The sequence below is a fragment of the Sinohyriopsis cumingii genome, chromosome 8 (assembly GCF_028554795.1).
Source record: "Sinohyriopsis cumingii isolate HCF-2022 chromosome 8, ASM2855479v2, whole genome shotgun sequence".
Lineage (NCBI taxonomy): Eukaryota > Metazoa > Mollusca > Bivalvia > Unionida > Unionidae > Sinohyriopsis > Sinohyriopsis cumingii.
Window position 1 is genome coordinate 101,611,283 of NC_142968.1, and position 27,428 is coordinate 101,638,710.

The following is a 27,428-nucleotide window of genomic DNA, read 5'->3' on the forward strand; positions in this document are numbered from 1 at the left end:
ACGAAGACATCAAGGCCAGGACTGCCAAGGCATGCTATGCCTTTACTACTCTCAGACATGTCTGGATGAATGAAAACAAAGCTCAGACTGTACAATTTCAATATCAAATCAATGCTGCTCTACAGGCAAGAGACCTAGAGACACACAAAAAACTCTGAACATAAGCTGCAGGTCTTCATATCAATACCCATCTCTAACAGATCTTGCTCATCTGATGGCCAGACCAAATCCTCAACCAGGAGCTATAATTGAGAAGCAGAGATGGACTGGACATACTCTGCAGAGAAACCAGTCCAACATCAATCACTATTCCCTGTATTGGAACCCATAAGACAAACACAGAAGAGGACTTGGCAAAGATCCTTGGACACCAAACTTATCTGTATGTCATGGAGGGAGGCAAAACAGACTGATCAAGACCATGATAACTGGAGAGCTGCAATGAAGGCCCTATGTTCTCGAGGGAACAAGAGGAATGATGAATTTATTATGAACAGGACAACAAAGGTGCACTCAACTACAGATTTGCTTTAGGATTAGAAAAACAATTACATAATATCGTCACTGCATTATTTTGAAATACCTATTTTAATTATGTAACAATCAGGCACACAACTAGAGCATACAAATAAAAATATTTTGCAACAAAAGAACACACTTTTGGTCCCAACATTTAGTGTCATCCTTGTTAGATAAAAATACATAACTACATTCATATATACTATACTAAATAAAACATAACCATATACTGAATTAATAGAACACACCAGTTTTAAGTAGGTATTTTAGGGATCTGGACAACAGGTGAGGGCCACGTGGAAAGGCAGAGGGGAAGACACTGCAGGAAAACATGGCAGTAGCACTCCTTTTTTTTCCATCTACGAAGGTAAGTGGCAAAAATAACAAACTTAAAGTACAGATATTTAAAAATATGATAGACTGCTGCAGTTAGATTTAATTTTTGGAAAATATCTTATTAATCCATGACAGACATCAAAATCATCACATGAACCACACACAACTCACAAGTACTGAAGAAATTAAAGGTGGTGGTTGTGGGTTTAACACCATTTTTGGGCACAAGATAGACTGACTACATGGCAGTCAATATAACTTCTGGAGGAAGAACCCAGCTTGGCTATTGGGGGTATATTAAAGAGCTTCCCAGTAGTTTCTAAATGAGCTGGTGGTTCTTACCAGGGTTTAATGGGTTCTTCCTCCACCAGTTACACTGGCCACAATATATAGCTTATTATGAGCTGAAGTACCACACGATCACGGTAAAACTTCTGTAAAATTTGGATAAAATATAAAATAAATGTTCAAAATATGAAATAATTAAAATATATGATCAGACATTGTCATATAACCACATTTCCTCAAATAGTCTAAGGTTTTATAAAGTGGAACGTCATTATAAAGTTCCTAAAACAAATTCACATAAAAAAAGAAAAAAACATTCTGTATAAATGAAACACCTGATTTATACGACCCTCTTCAAATGTTCATACATGAACCCCTCTGACTGCAATAATGTAGTATAGACATAATTGTTGTAGATTCAGGTCTAATTTAGACCTACACCATTCCAACAGCAGTCAAAGCAAATGCAAACTGATTTTGACCAAAGGTCATTTTAAATAGTTTACTGTATACACTCACAATTTTGTTCCAACTACAACAGTGCACTAGCAGATGAGAACTTATTTTCTTTGTTCTACTGATTACTCATAACTGCACAGACCTAGATCTGATGGCACATTATGCATTAGTAGATCTTGGTCATTGCTGTTTGCAACTGGACTCAACTTATAGACAAGTATATATGGTATAAGTTTTACCTTTATCTTTCATTTTATATACCTTTACTTTTATCTTTCATTTTATATACCTTCTGCAGAATAATAATATCTGATCTTTGATACTGTTATCCTTCAGGTTTAGTTTTTGGAAAAATTTATCTGTTGGAAGGATTATCTGCAGTTTTTTGTACAATTCTTTGTTTTTACAGTTTTGAAACTTTACATTCAACTGGCACTATACAGCGACTATTTTACTGAGGTGCTGTATTATGCTACTACCATACATACCAATTTGAAGCATATGCCAAGAGGGGATCCTTGATAAAAGAAAGAGCACTCACTCCACAAGTATTCAGCAAGAATATGTATGAAATATTGACATTAAAAAGTAAAACGCTTCATAATGTAACCTGATTCATGCAAATATTTTATTTCAAGAAATATTGGAACATTATAATTATACAAACCTGTTTGAGATTTAATTGAGTACAGGTCACGGCACAGCAGTTTTTACACTCTTTCTAAAATCATTTCACTCAACAATACAGAAGCGCTGCTAAATCATTTTTAAATGAATGGTCAATAAGAAAAGAGTCAACATGGATTAAAGTTTCATGGCTTCATGCACTCAGCTGAACCAAGAAGCATTATTGCAGGAGGGGGAACAAACATAAAGAAAATAGCAAGCTTTTTCAATAACTGCATACAATTATTAAATCACTATATGAACCTAGCTGTATTGTTTACCTTTTCTGATGTAAAATCAACAGCAACCTAAAATGATTAATTACAGAATTCTGACATAAATAATGTAAGTTCAACACCACACCATGTACACATTAGCAGAACTGACTGGTAACATAAACATGAGAAATGGACAGATCTAATTTTTGTAATAATTTTTTGCTTGAACAGTACTTTTAACACATCACTGGCAATATCATTCTGAGAAAATTGGACCTATGGCTGGGGAGGGTATTGAACATCAGACCAAACAAAATGTAATCAGAGTCTATTAAATGTGAAATAAGGGTCCTTGTGACCAACATTTTGTGATCAGGATGTGGAACTCATCAAGATGCATTGCCTCACATGCCGTAGTTTCATAATTCCAGGTACAGTGTAATACAGAGGTGGGCAAACTTTCCATTGCAAGTGCTGCATACACAAATTTACACCTTGTCGCAGGCCACATAGTTCATTAAGTAAAATAATTATTATTTGAAATAGCAAAAACAAAAGGTTTTTCTAAATAACATTATAATTAATTTTCAGATGTTAATATTTTGTTAATATTTGAAACTTAAACTTCAAAAGAAGCACATTTATTTGATAAACAGAGTAACATAAACAGAGTCAGTGCGATGATGACTTGTTCCTAGGCCGCATGAAAACCCTTGGCTGGCCGCATGAAAGCCCTTGGCAGGCCGCATGTGGCACGCAGGCTGTAGTTTGCCCAACCCTGGTGTAACATATAGAGAAAACAAAAATCCTAGGTGGTTATGAGCTAAATAAAAAACAAACATTACCAAGAATGTACAATTTATGATATACAAATTTATCTCCCTCATCCTCTTTCCCAGTGGGTATGTGCTTTAAAGTCACTCCAATTTGCCTATGACCTATAAATAAATAAAAAATGGCTGTACTTTTACATAATCTGTCACAAGTGCTGATGATGACACCAATGGTGACATCAATACTGGGGCTTGTACAATAGCTTTCTGCTGTTTTGTAAAGGTGAGCTAATATGAGAAGATGATGATGACAATAATGAAAATAGTTTTCTTCTCCAAAGCATATGCATGTCAAGTTTTATGTGGCTAAATCAGGAAGATCAGTGTGCATAATCAGGGCGATAATGTGTGTAAACCTGGGAGATTAGTGTAACGACCAGTTTTGTCATCAATTTAAACACGAAAATGCACATCATATCAAAACTAAGGAAATTAATTACAATGAATAATAGTTACTCAACTTTATTAATTTTCTGATGCTAATTTCCTAATCTCACAAAAAATAATTTAAGACCCTTCTCAAGAGTAAATGTCTGTGCTTTAACAACTTGTGATACACTGTACCTCAAACACTCAAACTTATTTTTTTCAATGTGTGCTGTCTTTCAGTCTTGAAGAGAAGTTCTTTTTTAAAACAATAGTGTTGGAAAACTCATGATACATTCATCCAATACATGCAAATAAATATACGACAAGTATGAAGGAAGTACAACAAAATGCTATTGTATATGCACATGAATTCATTGTAAAGCAGTACCAAAATTGCCTAATTATCTGACCCATCGGTAAACTTAAAAAGTCCTGTTTGCGGCGATATTTTACACATGTAAAGATATTGAAAAGACATCCTTGATATGCAAAATTTATTTTATGATTATTAAATGAGCTGTATTTGCCCCTATTTCATCATTTGCATACTTAATCTTCACACAGGAGAGAACATATGTGAATCAAGTGAAAAATCCCACTAAGGTGAGATCGAATTATCACTAACCGAATTTGGAAAAATCCTGCTATGGTGAGATCGAATTATTGCTAACTGAATTTGGAAGTTACACGCACAGAACTTCAGTAAAAATATAGAAAGATAAATATATTATATAGCGGACAAACATTTATTATCAAGATGATCAGTCCCAAAATGAAACATGCTCTTAAAACCTACCACTTTTATGCAAGCAATCATAAACTGTTTAGTACATTCAATGTTCTTTTAAATGTATATGCTTGCTTCAGTTGGCGATTTGATGACTTTGCTTAAAATATCATGAATTATATTTGTATCAATAGTTCTGTTGTAAACGAAGTCTTATTAAAACAACACACACAATGTAAACACAAGGCATCCATCTATATTGTTTTCCCAAATTTAAAGAGGTTTTAAACAATAGCCAAAACACTCAGGTTGTTCTACTGGACCAACTTGTATTTATAACTTAAAAGAACATTTATTTAGAGCTGCATTAGAATGTAATATTCTTACTCATTTAGTCTTTTTTCAGTATGTTTTACACAGAAGGTGATGCAGAGAAAAAAGTGTTTAAAACTTCCAATCAGTGATACAAAACATCTTTACAAGTTACCTTGAATTAGATGAACCATGAGAATGCCTGAGAGAAAGAGAGGGAGAGAAAGAAAGAGATTCGTACGCATATTATGCAAAGAAGATATTACTCTATTTGTCATAATCAAATAGTCATTGCCGATAAGACGAGTTTCCTGCCATAAATGCTCAATTCCAGCCAAAAGGTATTGTTACAAGCCAGAGGTATTTGCTTCGAGCAATGTCAAATCCTGGTGCGATTCCACTAGAAGTCATACGTTTACCCCAAATTTCCAAAGACTTCTATACAACTTCAGTTATAAATTAGAGAGCCCAACGTGTCCCTTCTATGCATAGATTTTTCGCTAATCAATGCAAGGCCACAGATCTCACAACTTGCCAAATATCTATCAACCTCACATCTGCATGGTTTCTCTTCATCAACTTTTCATACCGTCAGCAGTTCATGCCGTAGAAAATATACAACTATCCCTTAACATAGGGAACTATTTTTTACCCCCTTAGGACGGTCAATATATGGTTTCAAGGCAAATTTTGCCAGTGCAACTGCATCACATTTACCACTATGGTGACAGAAACGGTATTTGCTGAGTCCCTTCATGTTTATTCCTTTGTATAATTTACCGATCTTCTACTGTAAATAGTGTGACTACAGTCACACCACCAAGTGCTCCGGTGGCCTAGTGGTTAGAGCATCCACCTAGGATGTACGAGATCGTGGGTTCAATCCCTGGCCGAGTCATACCAAAGACTTACAAAAATGGAAATAACAGCTGCCTTGCTTGGCTCTAAGTGTTAAGAGGTTAGTGTTAGGACTGGTTGGCCTGGTGTCAGGATAATGTGACTGGGTGGGACATCATGTTACATGTCTGTGGCATGATGCCCCAGTGCTAGACATTTTATAAACTGCCACAATGCAGACATCATAGCTTTTTTATTATGAACAACACATATATTAACATTGTATTTGATTGTTCAGTGCATAGGCATACAAGGTTCACAACCAGACAATGTCTTATTAAGAATTTTCCCATCTGTGGAGGGATGTATAAATACTTAAAAGATGAGGTTTTCTGACATGAAAAACTAAAAGATATGCAATTGCGATGAATAAGTTATTGCTGCTATCAAAATATAGTTGTTTGGGGGTGGGGGTGTAAAATAAATCTAACTATGCAATACTTGCCCATTGCTTTGTACAGTTTTATACTTTTTTGTGCTGAAATACCACCATCCACTCGATGTGAATACATCCTCCCATACAGCATAGGATTGTCAGTAGGAGGCAATCTACTCTTGCACCTCACCTGAGAAATGTGCAACACTGTCATCTTTTATAGACGATTCCGCCAGGACATCAGAATCGGGTGGGAGGAGGGAATCTGACAATAGTGACGGGTGGACATTGTAAAATTAAAGTTAGCTTTTAGGAAGGCCCATGAGGCAGCAATGGCTTAAACCTCATTGGCTCTGAAATTCCTGGTTGAAACAGAACAATAATGTCCATTAAACTGGATACAGCCTGTATTAATAGGAAAGGCATGAATCTTGCTACGTCTTCTCAAAGATACTAGAGCAAGTAAAAACAGAGTCATGAGTGTGAGGTCTTGACAGGATGTCTCACTCAATTGTTCATATGGGGTTTTTGTTTAAAGACCATATTGCAGATGAAAGATTCCATCTGGGTATAAGTGAATGCAAGACAGGTCTCTAGCTCAAAATACGTACAGTAATAAGATTGGCAAGGTGTGAATCCAAACGGATTATAATGCCCTCAAGAAAGTTTAAGCCTGTTGGAAATGGCAGCTCTTTCAACCATTTGATAGTGGACACTCAACATCTTTTGTTCTCAAACATGAACAAAAGAAAATCAGCAAATGAAGTTACAGTGGGACAGTTAAGGATCGGCATGTTTCCAAATGCACCAGTTAAGAAGATAATCCAACTAGCGTTGTAAACCTTGTATGTAAAAGCTCTCCTGGTCTGATTGATACAACTAGCAAATGGCCCAAGAACTTATTCTGGAATAGAGAACACTTGAGATGATCAAAGCCTGAAGGTGGAGAATGTGTGGGCTGTTGTGGAGGATGGAATCCCTGGGGTTGCAAAGATCTCTCCTGTAAGGTGGAGACCTGGGTCAACTGATGAACAGGTCTAGAATAACGTAAACCACAAACTCTTGGGCTACAGAGTGGCAATGAGTAAGATCTAAGCAGTGTAATTTCTAACCTTTTTGCAAACTTAAGGTAGCATACAGAATGGTGGGATGACATAAGCAAATTGCCAATCCTACTGGAGGCTGAATGCATCCACTTTCCTTACTCCCTGATCTGGGACAAGATAAATATCAAATGGAAATCTGTTGTTGAGCCTGATCACAAACAGGTTCACAAGTGTCTTCCTCTGTGTGAATAGGGACTATGTTACAAAGAAGTGATGAGAACAGGCTGTGTCCACTAATGCATTCATCTTGCCTGGAATGTGGTAGATTCAGAGGTTGATGTTTTCCTTCTGGAGGGGCCTCACAGGCCACCAAAGAAGTTAATCCCATAAACTCATGGGACCCTTAAGTTCTCTTCCAACCTGAAAAGTGCATCTCACAGAGCTTGAGGGGGGTCTGTGAGAGAAAATATCTAACTTCTGACAATGAGGGGAAGTGAAGTTTCCCTGCTGCCCATACATGCGGCTTGAATCAGCTAGATTCCAGGTTTCTGAAGACCATAATTTACCAAGTGCACAGTGATTCTTCTGTGTGCACTTGGAGCAAAATATATGGTCTGGGTAAGTGTCCCATGGGCCCTTTTTGTGGCCACACTGTCCTACAAATTGTCCTGACATTGTTCTAAAAAAATTAAATAATGACACTCACCTGGTCAAGTACACCCCTGCATAAGCACAAGGTAAATGACTGAGCTGTCTTACCTTTCTTTTTCTTTTTGTTTCTCAATGTATCAGTGACCTTTTATAGAGAAAAAAATGAAGACACACATGCAGCAACACAAGAGTGCAGATATTAGTATTGTGTTGAAGAAAACAACAATAAGAAAATTTCACCATTCTAATGTTAATCTATTTTCGTTTGAGAGAGAGAGATGAATGCACAAACTTCTTGCTGCCTTTTAAAGTTAGGCCATTTATGCTGTGTTATTCCTTAAAACAAGGACTTACCTATACCTATGTTGTAATTTTAATACTAGTAAGGTGTCAACTAGGCAACTCTTAATTCTGATATGCTGGTAATATTAATTAAACAGGACAAAGATGAGAATCAAATTCAAGGTAGAATAATTATTTCTCCATCAAACTTTTTGAAAATTACATCATAAATATGTTTACTTCAGTTTGAATTAAAGACACGGTCTTGATTCTGACCATATAAAATTCCAGAAAGGAAATTTACCAGTTCTCTTCCTCAGTTTAAGATGATATAATCATAATAATAGTATGGTCATGAATGTTGCTTAACAGTTTGAGAGTCTAAGAAAAGGACATTTTACTTCAAGTGAACATCCCCAAAAATGACATTTCCAACCAAGCAAAGGTACTCATTGCTCATGTTTTTCACCCAAAACTGACATTTCCAACCACCTAAGGTGCTTATCACTCAAGTAATTACCCCCAAAAATGAAATTTCCAACTACCATGAGGGTGCTTATCACTCAAGTAATTACCCCCAACAATGAAATTTCCAACCACCTAGGGTGCTTATCACTCAAGCAATTACTCCCAAAAATGAAATTTCCAACCACCTAGGGTGCTTATCACTCAAGTAATTACCCCCAAAAATGAAATTTCCAACCAACTAGGGTGCTTATCACTCAAGTAATTACCCCCAAAAATGAAATTTCCAACCATCTAGGGTGCTTATCATTCAAATAATTCCCCAAAAAATGAAATTTTGTACCACTCAGAGTGCATATCCAGTTGAATACAGTATTATTATTATTATTATTATTATTATTGTCTATGGCAATGAAATACAAAGGAATTTAATGGCTGAAATCTGAAAAATGGCTTTTACTGCTCCAAATACCCATAACCATGAAAATCCCCCCCCCAACTGATTGATTGATCAATCGATCTTAACTGTGCATGCAAAAGAGAAAACTAATTCCAAAGGTGCCCTCCTCGGCAAAGGAAAGAAATGTCATTGAGAAACAAGATCAGTATCAAAAGCCAGTACAGACAGTTCCATTATATTCACCACTACTTGAAAAGAGGCATTTGCACACAAATCAAATTCTACAGACTCAGTGACAAACCCCACACTGCCCATTAAAAACGGAAATTAGTTTAGAAAACTCATAAAACTGAAACTTGTAATTAAACTTCAATAACTGTCTTAGGCCATTCTATCAGCAGCAATTACTGTTCTCGAGCAGCTTTTATGTCATGGCGGTAAGGAATATCTGATTGAAACTTCCACTACATGCACTGGATGGCAGAATACTTCACACCTTCAGAACTATTACTACAGGCAACAGTGTCATGAAAATTAGCACATTTTTCATTTGTAGAATGTAGTTTCAAGAAAACATTTTAGGCAGTCAAGAAGATATGTTAACTAGTATCAAAGACATGTTAAAACATACTACAATAAAACTGTCTTGATACCATCCCTTCTGCCTACAAAAAGTGGTTATTCAAGACAGGTGGTTGCTAGTAACACATCTATGCAGGGGAGCCAGTTTTGAACTCTGAAATTTAAAAATGAAATATACATGTCAATACTGTAAATATATTAGTTCTTTATTGGCATTTTACATTAAGTAATCACCAGGGAAACTTTCAGAGGGGGATAAATGTGACTACTACTTTGGTAGTCTTCTATTATTATGTCATATGAATTACATATTTAACTATACGCTTATCTTGTCTATAAAACTGAAAAGATCACAGTGATAAGCCAAAATCTAAGTTGTCCATGACATAAAATAATGTCTCAATAAACAAACGGATGTAACAGATGCACTAGGGTGAATAGAAAAGATTTCTGTCAGTGCCACATTTGCCTGCCTGTGCAGGTTTTTAATAACAATAACATTTGATAAAGCAAAAGAGAATATAGATCTTTGGAATAACTAATCCAGCAAAAACAATATACCAAGAGAAAAAGACAGCCTTCATTCTTCCAAGTCATTACAAAATTTAATTCCAGAGAACAAGAGTTCCTTAAATGGATCGACACTCCGCTGGCCAAAAATAATTCACAGGAATTCAAGACAAGACCATTTCTACCTTTAAATGCTGAGTGTTGAAAACATTTCTAATATTTTCTGCAATAACAAGAGTTTAAAATTATCTTTGGGCACATTGAATATCAGCTTGCCACCATTTCCATTAGGATCAAGCAGATATCATTAGAAGTCTTTATTCACTATGACCATTTATTTCATGGGAGCAGTGACTGCAAAATTTTCAGGACAGTCATCAAGAACACCCACATCTGATGTATGACTGGCACCATTTTTATTTAGAACCAACTTGTTATCCATATCTGCCATAAAAAGTGTCATAAGAAAAACATGTTTTTTACTCACCCGCAACAACATTGTTTTCAAAAACACAATTTTCAGTAATATTAGAAAAAGATAAAAATTAGATCAATTTTTTGAATACCATTAAATACATGTCCCTAATATGCAGTCTGTATACACAGAAAACAGTCCTTCTTAACGCCCATGTAAAACTATCCTCTGGGCAGTTTATACATTGTAGATTAACATAGCTGCTGTTGACAGGTAAGGTAGTCACACATAAGCAAGCGCCATTTCACAGATTACCTGATTACCTAAATGTTTCAGTTTTATTTTGGTGGGTTTTTAAAAGCTAAATATACAAAATTTACTTTAAAAAATGAAATGGTAAAAATATCTATATTCATTTCAGACATTTTTAATGGGGTAATACCATTTTAAGGTATTTAGCAAATTAATTCAAAGTTGGGCAATGAGAGTAAGGTGTCTTGATTGGTGAACATCTTTTCAGATGCATAATCAACAGCTGAATTGGACAAATCATCATTTAATTTTTGAAGTCTTTTCTTTTCCAGAATCCCCAATACACAAGTCCACCTTAACACATTAACCCCTGGAGGTTTTTGCCATTTTTGCCTGAAAATCAAGTAGGAAACACATTTTGAAAACTATTTCTCAATAGACTCAAAAACACCAAATCCCCAGTCATCTTTCAATAACATACTGCCTAGTTGTGTTAGTAACATCGTTTTTCGTTGGCTATTTGACTCGCGCATGAGTAGAAGGGTAAAAGTTTCATCTGTCTGTTTGCAGTTCATACCGGTTTGCCTTAGATCTGAGACCAAAAAGTAAAAAATCAGGACACAAAATGGGATTCCGACCACGGGCGAATTTTGCCTAAAAAAAAGTCGGGTCCAAAAAATGAAGTTTCTCTATCTGTATTTTGTAGTGTAACTAGATATTCCAGATTATTTGGTATCATTGTAGAGCTACATCTGTCTACCTTTCTATAATACCATCCACATTAGTGTATCATGGATGACCATGATGCTACAAAGCTCGGCAGTAAGCTACTACCTCCTGCCCCGTAAATTCGTCGCTAGGGGTTAATGTGTTAATGACATGGACAATATTTTAAGTAAGGTGACTTGGGTACACAATTCAATGGTGATGACGACTGAGTTATATACATTGGTGTGTGTCATAAACACATTCTCAATGTAGGTGACACTCGATTTACACCATAGATACATTCTTGTTGTTGTTGTAGGATTTAATGCCATTTTTCAGCACAAGATAGGCTATACATGGCGGCCAGTATAATTGGTGGAGGAGGAACCCTGGAAAACCCACCGACCCACGAGAAGCTACTGGCAGGCTTTCCCATGTACCCACGTTAGTCGAGCCTTGGACTCGAACTCACGCAGACAGAGGTGAGATGGCAGTGATCCAGAATGCTGAGCGCTTTAGACCACTTGGACACTTGGGGCCCCAGATTCGTTCTTGAGATTACAGCATAAATTGCAAAGTAATTTTCCAATAGGATACTAAATTAATGATATTCTTGGGCAAATTATACCTCTAAGTTTTCAAGTAACAATTATTTATGCATATTTGTCAAACAAATTAATACATATGTGTGAGTTGTGAGCGAATCACAGCACATGGTGCCAGCAATGGCATAAAAACAAGCACAGTCATGCAAATTGAATTTTTTTTTCATTTTCAATTACAGTAAAATAAAAGCACACAAATCAAATTGACCCATAGTGAGCATCACCTGTAAATAATTGGTTGGGTTCGGCATACTTCATTACATATCTGTCAACAAAGTTTTGGTTATTTCTACTTCTCAACATTAGCTTATACAATACTGCTGATTTCCCTATCGCTGTATATGTAACGCACATTGCATCCTATTCTGTTTGTGGAGACTTCATATCCTTGTTCAAGAATGAGCGGACATTTGACTATGTACGACAGGGCTGTTTTCATTGTTTTCCAAGCTAATCTTATCCATGCTTGTTTTCATCTACTAAGAGTGCTACTTGTTATATTTCTATTTAATATCTTTCTTAAGCTTCAAATTACAGATTGTTAAATTTAATCCCTATGGACTCTTCTTTTGCTAATTTAATTAACTTTTTTTAAATTGAAAAATATGAATCATTTATTCTAAAATAAATATTTTTAAAACCTGTGTACGTTTCTCCACAAAAGGAACAACTCTACATAACCCTAAAACAATGATTCTTAGCAATCCTCATCATAGGTTACATCCTGACTTTATTAGGTAAACTGGCAATGACAATATTTTCTTTTTATTTAGTAATGTTGGCCATGACATATAAGCATCATTTCTGCAGACTTAAAAGCCTCTATATACTTGGATCCTTTCTATCAAATATGGCCAAATTCTGTTAAACAGATCTTGACAAAAGGTTTTAAAAAGGTTTTTCAATTTTAGATGCATGTAAAGGTCTCGTAGACTACCTTAGGTTGGGGTGGGGTGCTGCCAGTATTATCTTTAATTATTACACAAGACCCACCCTGGCTCATTTTTGTTAGAAACTGAAGCAGTTATAGAGATGCAAAGCTCCAAGCCCCCAGTCAGTGATGCCAACAGTTAAATTACTGAATACTCAAAAGGTGAAATTCAAAATAAACAACAAATTTAATGCCATTCAATAACAGACAGTCCTTCCTCAAATGAAATTCAATATTCAAAACCCTATCACTCGTCTTTCACTCGACCAAGTGACAGCCTATTTCATCATCTGACTTAGTGTAATAGATTTTCCTCCTGTCCTGTGTTTCTACTCATCTCTAGTATTTCTTGACTGGTACCCAGTACCTATTCAGTCCAACAACCACGTCCTTCACCCTTCCACTTCCTCCACTTCCGTTCTCTCCTTTTCTTGTCTCCCAGAGACTCAGGACCAACTGTACCAGGGTATTTCCCTTCTCTGTCTCCTACAGCACCTCTGGTTCCTAAAAGCTTCCTGTCCGAAGCTCCTTTGTAATTCCCAGAATAACAATGTTTCCCGCCAATTTCGAATGACATCGGAGTAGCTTATAACTTCATTATGTTATTCCCGCAATATGGTTTAGCGACTACTGACGTTTAGTTTCAAAACACTAGATTTAAACTTGCAATTCCAATGGTGGCCATACCTTGCTCACTTCCGAGTGCATGTTGATTCACCCATGGTCTACATAATAAGCAGACATTGCCCCCTCCCTGGTAGTCTGTCAAGGGTGGATTTACGACCCCCCACTTGATGTTCCTTTGAGCCCAACACCACCAATTAATGCCACTTACCTGTGAATCGCACGCAGCCAAATAAGGTGCCAGTAACAAGTTCCTATGCCCATGCTATATACAACTGGCTTTGCACCCGCCCTTTTGATGTCGGCTTACACTATCATAAGCTGGCCAGACAGCTGTGTACATATCGCTCTGACACTCATTGTTCGCAAGGCTGACACTCTCAACATTTATGAAGTGAATAATTAGCCTCAGGGTCTAGCATATATTACTTCACATGTTGCCATCTGGCTATTGATCCTTACTTATAACTTGAAAACGCAGATAAGGAGGTATGTAAGCTCACTAAATTGCTTCATACCAGGATGATTTATTAGGTCTGGTCACATTCTATATATTTAGCTGTTTTAGAGAAATCATTTAACAGTTATTTTCCTATATTTAGCAACAATAACTATATCTGATAGTGACTCAGCAACAATTGTAAAAACTTGATAGGTCAGTACTGAAACTACTTTTCTAAACATAGTTAATGACATTCTCTCTGCTTTGGATAGCGGAAAGATTACAGTCCTCACCCTCCTTGATTTGTCTGCAGCATTTGACACAATAGACGATATATTACTTCACCATCTCCAACATGTATTTGGCATTCATGATACAGCCTTACTGTGGTTCAAGTCCCATTTGGTCAAGAGGACACAAATTGTATCTGCAAATGGAATACACTCCAGCCCAGTTGATCCATGTTGTGGAGTTCCACAGGGATCTGTTCTTGGACCTGTTCTCTTCATTCTGTACACTCGGCTGCTCTCAAGTGTCATAGATCATCATCCAGTGTCTCACCAACTGTACGTTGATGACACCCAAATATACCAATCTAGCTACCCAACTGAAGATGATGCTACCATCCAAGGTGTAGAGAGGTGCATTTCTGATGTGAAATCATGGATGACATGTAACAAGCCGCAGATGAATGATGATAAAACTGAGGCCATTCTGATCACAACACAAAGACTTTCTCAATTACATCCTTTACTTCAAACAATAAATATCAGCAACACCAACATTAAATTCACACAATCAGTACGAAACCTAGGTGTTACTCTGGACAGTACTCTCACATTGCACCAACATGTCATGAACATATGCAAGGCTGCACATCTTGAGCTGAGACACATCAGCTCCATTCGCAAATACCTTTCAGTTGATGCCACTAAAACACTTGTGTGTTCATTAGTACCATCAAGACTGGACCATTGTAACTCAATTATGTCTGGTTCATCTTAATATCTACTCCAGTAACTTCAAAAAGTTCAAAACACAGCTGCTCGGACCATACTCAGAATACCACGATCAGAGCACACCTCCCCGCTGTTGCTCTGTACCCTACACTGGCAATCCATTTGATCCAGAATCAAACATAAAAACAATTCCTCTGTGCTATGTTTTACTGACGGACTCCAGTCCAACATACCTATCCGACCTCACCCATGTGTACACACCAGCAAGATACTTACGCTCCTCTTCTGACAATCGTATACTCATTATTATCACTATGAAAACAAAGTCATATGGACAGCGTTCTTTTGCATACCAGGGCCCAGCAACGTGGAATGAACTGTCCACTGAACTTAGACACAAAAAGACAGTGATCCCATTCAAGAGATCTCTTAAAACTCACTTATTTCGACTGCAAGAACAAACATAAAGACCTAATAATGTTTCCTACCTTAAATATTTTCAGCATGTCTTTTTTGGTTTTCTAATTTCATGGTGTTTATTGTTGTAATCACATCATTAAATATGTTTTTTATGTTATAGGTGTTGTCTAATGTTGTAAAGCACTTAGAGCTTCTAAAGATTAGGTGTTATACAAAGTCCTTATTATTACTATTATTATTATTATTATGCTTGGATGCCTTGTCAGATTTGTTCAAATTCTATTTCACAGTTATAGAAAAGTCATTGAAAGTTTATTTTCTGTTGTTATTAATGTTGTTGCTGTGGGTTTAATGACATTTTTCAGCACATGATAGGCTATACATGATGACCAGTGTAACTGGTGAAGGAAGAACCTGGGAAACCCTGGAAAGAACACCTACATAAGGGAAGCTACTGGCAAGCTTTCTCACATACCCACATTGTCCGAGCCCAAGACTCAAGCCCACACTGACAGAGGTGAGATGGCAGTGATCAGTAAAAGTAAGAGTAGTAGTGTTTTATGGCACTTAAGAAAAAAAGTGGCTAATTGAAGTCTCAACTAAAGTTAAAAGTTAAAATAATGTAAAAATGAATTGTTCCAATTTAGGATGATACACCTGCCCAATTAAGTGGAACAAGATAAAATACAAAATATAAAAATGTTTTAATTACAGAGTAGGAAGATCCCAAATCCAAAGCATGTATCAACCTTTTATAATAGACAGGACCCGGCCACTATCTGTGATGGTGGAACAAGCTTCTGACAAAAGTTTCGCCTATAGGAACCAAAGGAAAAGGAACACTGCAGGAGAGGGAGCAAGTCCCCAGGGATGTCCACCCTTTCCCTTCAGAAAGGGGGAAGGGGCTGACAAATTCCTCCCTGGACATTTGTGGTGCCCTCTTTTACCTCATGAATGCTGAGGTGTGGTCTAATGTGGCCAGTCAGGATACTGTACTTCTTGGCCAGTTTCAATGGTCTGAGGAAGATAAGAAGGGAACTTTATTCCCTTCTTTGTAAGTACTTGTGTTCAGCTCAATACCACACTTTTTCTGACCACAGACTGTAGAAAAGACAACCATCTCTCTTCATGCAGTCTTTACAAAATAGGCAAGTGCATGGGTATCCCAGGGGACTTTTCTATGGCCACCCTTTGCACAACCTTAGCATTGCTGCAAGAAAATGCTGAAAACATGATTTACAAAAAACTTCTCTTTATATATTATGTAAAAATATGATGTATTTGTGTGGACTAAGTCTATACTAATTTAAAATGACAAGAACTTTCCATGTGTTGTCTCAAAGAACTGAAACAACCACTGATGTTTAAATGAAGAAAGTGATTAATGCTAAGCCAAGTACTCAAGACAAAAAAAATTGTAACAACTAATAATGTTTAAGATTTATCAAAGAGGCTTATTTGAGAACTGGTGATGAATAGTTAACAAAACCCTGAATGGCAAGATTGCTAATAATATGAATAGCAAAAAGGAACCTTACCTTATAAAACTGAACTATTGTTCGATCACTAAAACACAAGATAAAAGGAAAAACTGGTGTGTGACCTAATATACTGAGATAACAGTTGCATAAGTCACACTAAATGAAATATAAATTCCAATGATTAAAATAATAACACAGAATCAAGACAAGTCTTCAGATCAAATTAGACAAGGCCAGGGAAAACAAAATACCTACCCAAGCTAGAAAAAGGAATAAAATAATTTTCAAACACAATAACAACTAAACATCTAAATGCAAGGTATAAAAACAACCAGAAACAAATGCCAATAACTCAAAAGAGAACTATTCTGAACAGGAAAGACAAGTCCATCCAAGAGAAATCACACAAAATAAAAGCATTGTACATAAAGAAAATGTTCAATTTACAGCACAGGGGTTGACATGATGGCAATTTTCTCTTTTATGTATTTGAAGCAGCAGTCATGTCTGTGACCAGAAAAAGAATGAAGGATAAACACGGGCAAGGTAGTTATGGGCTGGACTTTAGAATGCTCTTGAATCAACTGCATCACTTCTTGAAGCTTACAGCATGGGCTTCAGTAAGACAGAATTGGTCAGAAGGTGAAAATGTAGCAGGAGGTACAGCACCCGTGGTGACTGTGCTTCACCTGCTGCTGGTGGCGAAGGTGATGGTTGGCAAAGCCACACAGACACACACACACACACACAAACACAAATGCTATGGATGATGGGTGTATCAACTCAAGTTAGACTGACTCTCCTTCATAGAAAATCGGAAATTTGCTTTAAATGGTTTTTTAATGATTACAGAATATTTTAAAACTTCATCAACAATAATTCTAGTGGAGTTTTTGTCTGATGACCAAATGGGTTCCATTCTAATAATAAGAAAAACTATATCATGCAGAATCGTTTGGTTTAAGTATATTGATACTGAACTACTGCAATATAAACATACATTTTTAGTTGAAATTAATATCTTTTCTGCTCAAATGATGAAGAAAAAAAAGATTTAAAATCTAAACAAGGTTGGATGATTAATCGCTGACTGGTCAGTTGATTTATACTGGCACTTTCAGCACTTTATTTGGCTATATCAAGCAGATAAGATGGGAGTCAAGTGCTTGGACACACCAAGGTAACCAACCCAAGCTGGTCTGGGCAGGTATTGAACTCGCAAAAGTTTGTCTGAAATAAAGAATATATGAGCATATGATTTAAAGGCACAACATTCCTGGCTATATAGAGGAAGAACCAGTGAAAACACCCAGAAAGAACCAATGACCCATGAGAAGCTAGTGGCATGCTTTCGCACATACCTACACTGGCTGAATCCGAGACAAGTGAACCCATGCAGACAGAGGTGAGATGGCAGTGATCCATAATGGAGAGCACTTTGGACGACTCAGTAAAGGAATAAAATTATAAATGAAACAAAGAACCAGTAAGATAGACCATTCCAAATACATATATATGTAAAGATGTGTACCTTCATGATCAAAAGCAAAGACAGTGCTCCAAGAACCTACCAGACTTTAGTGCCTATTCTGTGGCCTACCTGACTTTTAAGTGCTTATTTAAAACGTTAGGCTGCCAAGCCCTAACAATCTACTCATCTAAGACAAAGCAAATACATACATCAATTGTGTGGAGAATTAATAGTAAAATATTACAAAAATTGAAGGCTTTTAGTCAAGGAAAATTCATGAGTAATTATGAGTAACATAAAGTTGTTTTTAGAGTACCATCATGCCCATCTGTCTCACAAAACTGTCAACAACCATCTGCTTCAACCTCAGGCCAGCCCTTAAAATTTTCTGAACCTTTTCTCTACATATTATCAGTCTTCCTCAAACCACTTGATAAAAGGACATTAACTATCACTTCCTTCTGATGATAGTTTCTATCAATAAATTTGTAGCCATATCTGTATTGATGGGTGTCTGATTGATGGTAATTTAACTTCTTTCTGTACCTGCCTCCATCTCAACATATTTCCAGATCCACACCATTAGCTAAGGTTGACTGCACAGGCCATACTGTATTGGACTGGACAGCCCTCTATGACAATGTTTAAACATTCTTTATTAAAAGATTACTGGCTAGTTATTTATCAGCAACAATGCTTCTTCTAAGTTGTATTTGATGTGTGATGTGATTGGGATTTTTAACTGAGGTCCATGTGTATATGTGATCCGGATTTTTTAACATAGCTTTAACAATTTTTCAGTCATATCGCTACGATGTCTGCAGTGTGGCAGTTTATAGTGATGTCTAGCACTGGGGCAGCATGCCGCAGACATGTAGCATGATGTCCCACCCAGTCACATTATTCTGACACCAGGCTGACCAGTCCTAACACTAACCTCTTAATGCTGAGCGCCAAGCGAGGCAGCTGTTAGTACCATTTTTGTAAGTCTTTGGTATGACTCGGTCAGGGATCGAACCCACGACCTCCCACATCTGAAAAAACTTCTTTAGTTGCAATTGCATGCAAGTGCGACTCATTTGTGAACGTAAAATGTCAAAATGCAGCTGTGATTCAGAGAAGAATGAGCCATTTGCAAAATGAACAAAGCCCAGTGAAACTTAATTTCAGAACTCCTGGTTGATGGAGTTTAACTTTGTAAAGTACAATAACATGGGGAAGCATTTTATTCTGTGTGCATACTGTAACCATGAATCTAAACTGGCAAATGTCATCTACTTTCTGATATTCCAACTGGTGTGACCATTACATATTTTACATTCCAGATAGTGTGGCCATTAGAGATATGACAGCAAAGCAGATGCAGAATGACCTTTTCAATGCTGAAAAAAATTAAAGAAAATCTTCTGGCAAGTTTAAACAATAGCATCATCCAGTCTCTAGAGAATGCAAAGACAAGGATTAATGAAATGTGCATCACATTCAAACACTCAAATTAACTATTGAGAGCAGCAAAGTTATTTACAACAAGTTGATACTGTATTCCTGTCCAATGGATTATAAGATCGAAACTTTGTGAATTATGTGTGATAGTTATTATACAAGTATGTACACAAAAAAATATATGTGGTGATGATATACAACAATGCCAAGTGTACCAACTATTTTTTTAAATTGTATTAAAAATGCTTCAAAAAATTTTTTGTTTCTTTTATTCAAAGACAGATTTCAATTTATTTTCTAATAGGCTTATAAAAAGTAAAAATGAGCCTCAATTGTAGAATTCAGCCAATGTATACTCTTTTTTTAGTCTCAACATTCCATCACCAACAATACCTGAAAGGATTATAGATAGGATAAATAGAAAGTGTTGATGTCATTTTGTAGTTCCTGCATTATTTTCACTTGCGAATTCTTAACTTTTAGTCATATATACGACCACTTTAAGGACATATTTGTGGCTGTACCCCCCTGCACCAATGGCCATAAAAGTTCCCTCCATGGTGCCCATAGTGTACATTGAAAGACTGCCAGAGGAGCATGGAACCATCAGTTTCATTGGCCAACAGAAATGTCTGATCTCGATTATCTAAGGCACCAGCTGAAAGCAAATGGTCTCTTTTTTTTTCTTTTTCTTTTACATGATCATTAAAAAATAAAATGTTAAGATGAAATCATCTGCAAAATTGCTGCTATATTTGTTTACAAAATAGTTAGGCAGGACAAAATGAAGACTCAAAATTTGTTCACTATAAATTCAAGAGTGGAATGTTTTACTCAAGTACAAGAAATTCAATGCTAGCATGGAAGGATCATGGCATGAAAGGCTGATAATGACCACAGCCTTGGGTCATGGATTTATTAATTTCTTAAATAAATTATTCCTTTTTCCAGGATTATAAACAAAGCTTTGATTCAGTCATTGCTGAGTCTAATGAACAAGATTCACTATAATAACCTTGTCCATTATATAATTTTGAGTTGAACAGTGGACAAGGTTATTTTAGGAAAACCAAGAAAATCATAGAAAACCATGCTGTAATCAACAAGGTCTAATTATATATAATTCTTGAAAAGATAATAATCTTGCAGAAATTAATAAATCCATGATACCAGTGCCTGAGATAATGATATACATTTAAATTTCTTGAACAAACAAAAAACAGGTAATTGTATTTATGATCTGTTTTATTATATTTTCAAACTGACCTCACTTTTCAACCTAACAAAGGCCATTGGGCCCCACTTTTCCATTGGTGGAATTAACATTTCAGTTGCAAACTGGAGTGCTAAATGATCTTAAAAATAATGCAAAAATAAAAAGGTTAAAAACTGCAAAATTCTTCCAGACAAGAAACCCTTCCAAATAAAATTTAATATTTTCTCTTACATGATAAAAAAATAAAATGTAAATTTTGCATTCTGTAAAAAAGTTCAATGGGTAAAGTCCTTAAAATATTTGGTGAAGCATAGGCAAATGCAGGCTGCCAGGTGTTCGAATAATAAATTAACCATGCAAAACTGAGGTCTTATATCTCCATCATACAAATGATCAAGTTGTGAAGAGGAGAACATCACAGCATGGATTATATATGTATTGTCTGTGAGCAAATTCCTGGACAGAAGATACTAAGAGCCATGCATCATCTGTTTAATTACAATATGATACTTGAGGCGACTAGAGCTATAATTTACATCTAAATGTTTTTCAGCAACAAAATGACTCCCTTTAAACATGATCTTACACTGTCATAGTAGACTACAATGAAGGTGACTTTCTCTAACAAGAAAGTCAAAGTGAGAATCAGTCTCTCTATCACTGTTGTTCGAGAACAATATCTTCTGCTAAGTACCTACAGGTATCTTGTTTCCTGAAAAAGAGTTTATAAAGTTCACAAGTTCTTAAGATTTTATCACTAACTTTGACATATGACCAACTGAATATACATTACTGTGCCAGCTTTCACTTGATACACATAGATATCTCCCACATATTAGCAGCTTAACAATACATGTAACTGAGGAAGGCCATATTTCTCTTTATCCGAAAGTAATTGCTTCTCTGGATTAAAAATCTACTAATCTGATTTCTCTGCTGACATGCCACGCATTTCAAGTACATTCCATGTATAGAGGTTAATTTTAAAAAAAATGGCAGTAACAGTGTTACATCAAGCTGGAACTCTTACCTGCTGGGGGTTGTAGTTATCTTTAAAAAAAAGGCAGTACAAGCTCTGACAATGCAGAATTACTTGTAGATTAGACTGATAATGCTGACATTCACTATATAAAGCTTATTCTGATTTACCTGGTTGTAACATGAGTGTTAAAAATAAGAATTAAAAATGGAGACCACATGAGGGATTGAGTTCAACACAGAAACTTTTGAACTTTCCTCCTCTCTCCACTATCCTGAGAGGTTTCAGGTCCTGGGCATACATCATGGACAGTTTTTCACTGCATGTTTGCCACTTTATTTTCAATGCAGAAGAATCAAAGGGAGTTTGAAATTGTATTTTGTCAATGATCAAGCATCTTTTATGAACCAGTTACGGTAAACTGATTTTTTGTGTGCTGCAGATGATTCAACACTGCTCAGTATAAACAAGAGTAGACTAGAGTATTTGCATACCCTCACATTTGTACCACCCTAATGATTTTCAAAATGAAAAGCATCACTGCTAAAACAAATTAACAAAACTTACTCATTTCAATCATCAATTTATAATTTCTAACCAGATTATTACCAGAGGGTCATTAACACTGTCAATTTAATGGCATTTCACGCTTAAAACAGAAACTCTCAATGTGAACAGGCAGACAGGCTGCTCCCTGTTCTTTTTGGTTTTATAGAATGGTTCTTTTTATTAAAAACTCATCCACATCCAATATTTGCAATATCTAGTTTTAATATTTCTAAACAAACTGAACATAAAAAATGGAGGAACTCCTCTACACAAGTGTTCAAGAAGATGTAACTCCAAAATTTATCAAACTATGTGTCAAACGAGATTATCAAAGACAGTGAACTACATTACATCAGTTGCTTTAAAAAGACTCGCCCATGCAAATATGGAAACCATATTAATAAAGAAACTAACACTGATTTGAAACCCCATAAAGTCCCTGAGATCTTGATGCTTTTTTAAAATCAGCAAGGGGAGGGGTACAAACAGGCAGGTGTCTGAATACCATAACTACATTGCATTTCATCTTTTTTCCACTCTTTTCTACCTGTGTGAAACAACCATTTTAATTTTACCAGCATTCCAAATTTTGTTCATGTCACAAGTCAAGTGCTTTATTCAGTTAAACAGAATACTGATTTTTGTATATATTTGCATAACTAATAAAATATATTGCATAAACATGAAACCATGATATGTTTCATGCAGTCAAATGGCGTTACAATATATTGCTACATAGAAGTGACAATTCAATGTGTCCATTTTGTATGCAATGTATGTGCTGATGTGCTAGGTACTTTAAGGCAAGGTTTTACCTAAATACATCTTGTCCATTTTTGCAAACATCTTCAAAATTATTTGACCAAAAAATTAAATGGAAGCCTTAAATACAGTTGACAGCTTCTTCCACTATTTTTGTTTCAGCAAAGCATTATTAGATAAAAAGTATTTTCATGCTGACATTAAATATAGTAACTATCTTTCATGTCTGAATTTTTAATTAAAAAAGACCTCAAAAGTTCAACATATCCTTTATTCACCATTTTCCATAACCAAAATAACTGAGTTGGGATCCAATCTTATAAACTACACCATTATGTAAATGCACACCTAATAGATGGATTACAATACTGAATAGAAATGCATCAAAATATTTACTACTTATACATTAAATATAAAACTCTTCAATTTTCTTTTATTGTATCATTTTCAAGATTAAAGCAAGAATAAAACTTACTCATCAATATCCAACTGCAATGAATCAGACAAGGTACATACATTTCATTATACGTCAGTTTACATGACTAACCTGTGAAACAAAACTTAAGCCAACCTCAATCTTAACTCAAAGAAATAATGAAGAAACATGCAAATTCAGTCATATATAATTTACAAGTTCTCTCTCTCTCTCTCTCTCTCTCTCTCTCTCTCTGTTTTGTGAACTTACTCACTGGCAAGTACTATGCATACAGAAGTTTGCCTGTACTGAATTTGAACTTGTCACTGGAGCCAGGCAAGTGAATTGTAAAGACTGAATTGTAAAGCCCCAGCATGGCTCTTACTAAGTACTGTAGCTGTCAAGATCTTGATGATATTAACATATATTCCAAGTTCAATCAAAACTGGATTTAAAAAAATGACCTCTTGAGTGGTTACAAACACAGCCTATCTGATCCAAGATTGCCTCATTAATATATAAGGATCTCAATATTTAATGAACCCATCAATTATCTTGATGATATACACCCATATTTTCCAAATCAGATTTAAAAAGTGGCTTTTAGAGCAGTAACAAGCTTAGACAATCAGATGCAAGATCACCTCATTAGTATGCAAGTATCTCATTCATTATTGTACCAGTCTGAGAACTTAATTATATTAGCATATATTCTAAGTTTTATTAAAATTAGATCAAAAACACGACTTCCATAAGGCTCAGAAACTCAGCTAATCAGACACAAGATCAGTACATTTGTATATAGAGATCTCGCTCATTATCAAATTCATGAGATCGTAATGGTATAAGCACATCCTCAAGTTCATCAACTTAGGATCTTAACAGAGTCAACCAATCTGATGCAAGATCACCTCAGTAATATGCATGACTCACACCCATTATCGAAGTTTTCAAAGATTTTTATGCTGTAAATCCATATTCCAAGTTTTACTGAAAAAGGATTAGAAAGATGGTCTCCTGAGTGGTAACAAGCAATTACAGACACAACAGACATTAAAATTAATGAAAAATTAGAAACAACAGTTTACATTAAAGATATGAAACCTTGGTTTGAAAATATAATAAGTTGAAAAGAAGTGAACCATTTCATCCAATTTCCAACAATAGTGTGCTTTTATTTAAACAAATCAGGATAATGGCTTTACTCTCAAAGAGTCTTCAGGAAGGCAGTAGTGGGTACAATACTTTCATGCAAGTCCATATTTCCATCTAGCTCTTGAAAGACCCATACTACAAGTAGAACTACTATTGTTTTAAGCTAAAACATGTCTTTCCTATTGCACTGGTTTTGAAATTAGGGTAGGCAGTTTGGTAAATTTTTAAATTATATATATATATATATATATATATATATATATATATATATATATATATATATATATATATATATATATATATATAATGGGATTTTGTTTTAAATACTTTTTTGCTTTTACCATCGTGTTTTTTTAAAAAGTGCTAAGTGTCGACAATGAGAAGAAACAGGATGGTCGGTCTACCAAAAACATTTGCTTTGGACTTTGTAGACAATTTTAAATCATCGTAAAAGGGAATAGAAGAATATTTTATTAAGTTAATCAGAGATCCAAAAGGGAAAATTAACTGACCCCCATCACAATTATCTGGGTCAAGGTCTTACACTGCAAGACAACAGTCTATTTATTAGATCACTGCATATCTGCTCATGGAGAATTCTAGAGATAGGCGGATATCTTCATCCAATTGGCCCCTAATGGCCAATTGGTCTAAGACACTCGCCTTTACAGATTAACATCTCACATCTCAACTGCATCTGAGGGGGCAGGGGACAGTTTTTATGGGCAAATTTAATGTTGCATACACCTTCCTAATATAAAAATTCATACAAAATAAAATACATGATTGAGGTCCAAAAGGTCTATATTTTTGGATAGGTATAATAAAGCAACACATAAGAATATCATTCACTTGATCTGGCAAGTCAGTGGCAATTCCTAGAATAAAAGGTTGAACCCCACCCCCAAATTTATATATGCATTTTTCATGTCCAAAGGCCATTTTTGATAACACTTGGTACTCACAGTGCAAACACAAGCCATTTCCCCATGTGATAATTTTGAAAAACATGATGTACATTGATGCTATTCAAAATATTTGTGATCCAGTCAGTTTTTGGGATATTCTACTTGTCTTGAACCAATGTGTCTATTGCTACAAGTGGCTATCTCTGCTTTGTAGGTGACTATTGTGATTTCACTGGCTACATACTGTGCATGAGGTGTACATACATGCCTAACATAATTTTCAAGAACATAAGCCTGAAAGACCAAATTCACAAATATGTATGTATCTTTAATTATTACACAATAATAGCTTTTTAAAAAAAGGTCACACCGTACCATTAAGAAATTTGCCAGGGGCTACTTATGCGAAACTGTCCCCTGCCACCCGAGTCTGAACTCGTCCAACGTGGGTACGTGTAAACGCTTGTCAGTAGCTTTCCGTGGGTCAGTTGTTCCATCTGCACACAATATACTGGCCGCCATGTGCAGCCTATCATAAACTGACGGAGGAAAATGGCGTTACACCCACAAAAACAAATGCATCTTCTTCCAAGTTACTCTATGCATTCACAAGACATGCTTTTTGCGCTTTGGGTACAGTGGACACATATAGTATTATTATTATTAGTAGTAGTAGTAGTATTACTACTATAGGTACATTGTAAGCAAGTGAGCTGACCAGTTTAATTCGTATCCTCAATACGCCACTGACACTATATTACAGAATAAACAAAATATGTTTGTCTATAACAATCGTATTAACAGGTTAAATTGTATCGTACATTAACAGCACGTGGATGTCAAAATATCAAATGGTGTTTGAAAGGGTCAGAGGAAGCTCGGACTATGTGTGGAAACTGTACTACTACTGTATTGCAGACGATGCTAAAACAAATATTAAAATCGACGAAATACAGCTATTTTCTTCTTAGAATGCTATCATAATGTATGATAAAGAATGATATCGTAAAAAAATGTAGGAATACAGTAACTCTTACCTCATGATAATCATTTACAGCTTATGAACTTGAGAGAAGGAAAGGTATTATCATAGTCTCACGAGTACGCTGCCACTAAAAATGGTGTAATGAAAATCAAGCAAAACAAAGCGTTCATGCGGAACCATTTCACGCCATCTCATCACTTAAAAGGTATTATTAAAGCCGATTCTCACTGCACCCTTTCCATTGTAAAGAAAATAAGATTTTTTTTAAAAAAAGTGATTATCTCGTAATTACACAAAATGTACGACCGCTCAAATTCAACAACGTTGTGTGGTGTGAATTGTGCCGTTATTCTACAACAAACGGGGCCGACCGTTATGTCTCGTAGGGGTTGAAAATGGTGGGTGGACAGGATTTCTTCTGACGAAAAGGTTTTCTTTTACCTCAAAATGAAAACACAATTCAACATGTATAAATGCCTTATAAGTTCTTTTATCAGACCAAGAGAATAGTTTCAAGCCATTTAAGGAACAGAAATTTGTTTACAACAAACAACAACCCATCCCACCCACCTATCACCCTCACCAACCGAAACCGTTCATGATCAGTCTATAACAAGACTACACCCCAATACAAAAATAAAAATCACAATGAAAAGTATAAATTTATCACCGAAACAGAACACACAATAGAAGATATTAAATTGAGCATCATCAAATGCAGTAACCTTTTATGAAGAACTTTCACTGTAAATGAAAGTGAAAAGAAAGTCAT

The 27,428-nt window shown here is 35.7% G+C and overlaps 1 protein-coding gene and 1 long non-coding RNA gene across 2 annotated transcripts in view; one reads left to right on the plus strand and one right to left on the minus strand.

Moving 5' to 3' along the window:
- LOC149794254 (uncharacterized) overlaps positions 1-19,907 on the plus strand; it is an 80,310-nt gene extending 60,403 nt beyond the window's left edge. Inside the window, exon 2 of the long non-coding RNA XR_016422984.1 lies at positions 19,570-19,907. This is a non-coding gene — a long non-coding RNA (uncharacterized LOC149794254). The remainder of the gene's footprint in view (positions 1-19,569) is intronic.
- The window catches only part of LOC149794253 (nephrin-like), a 347,553-nt gene that overhangs the window by 293,837 nt on the left and 26,288 nt on the right, over positions 1-27,428 (minus strand). The gene's annotated exons all lie outside the window — the stretch shown is intronic.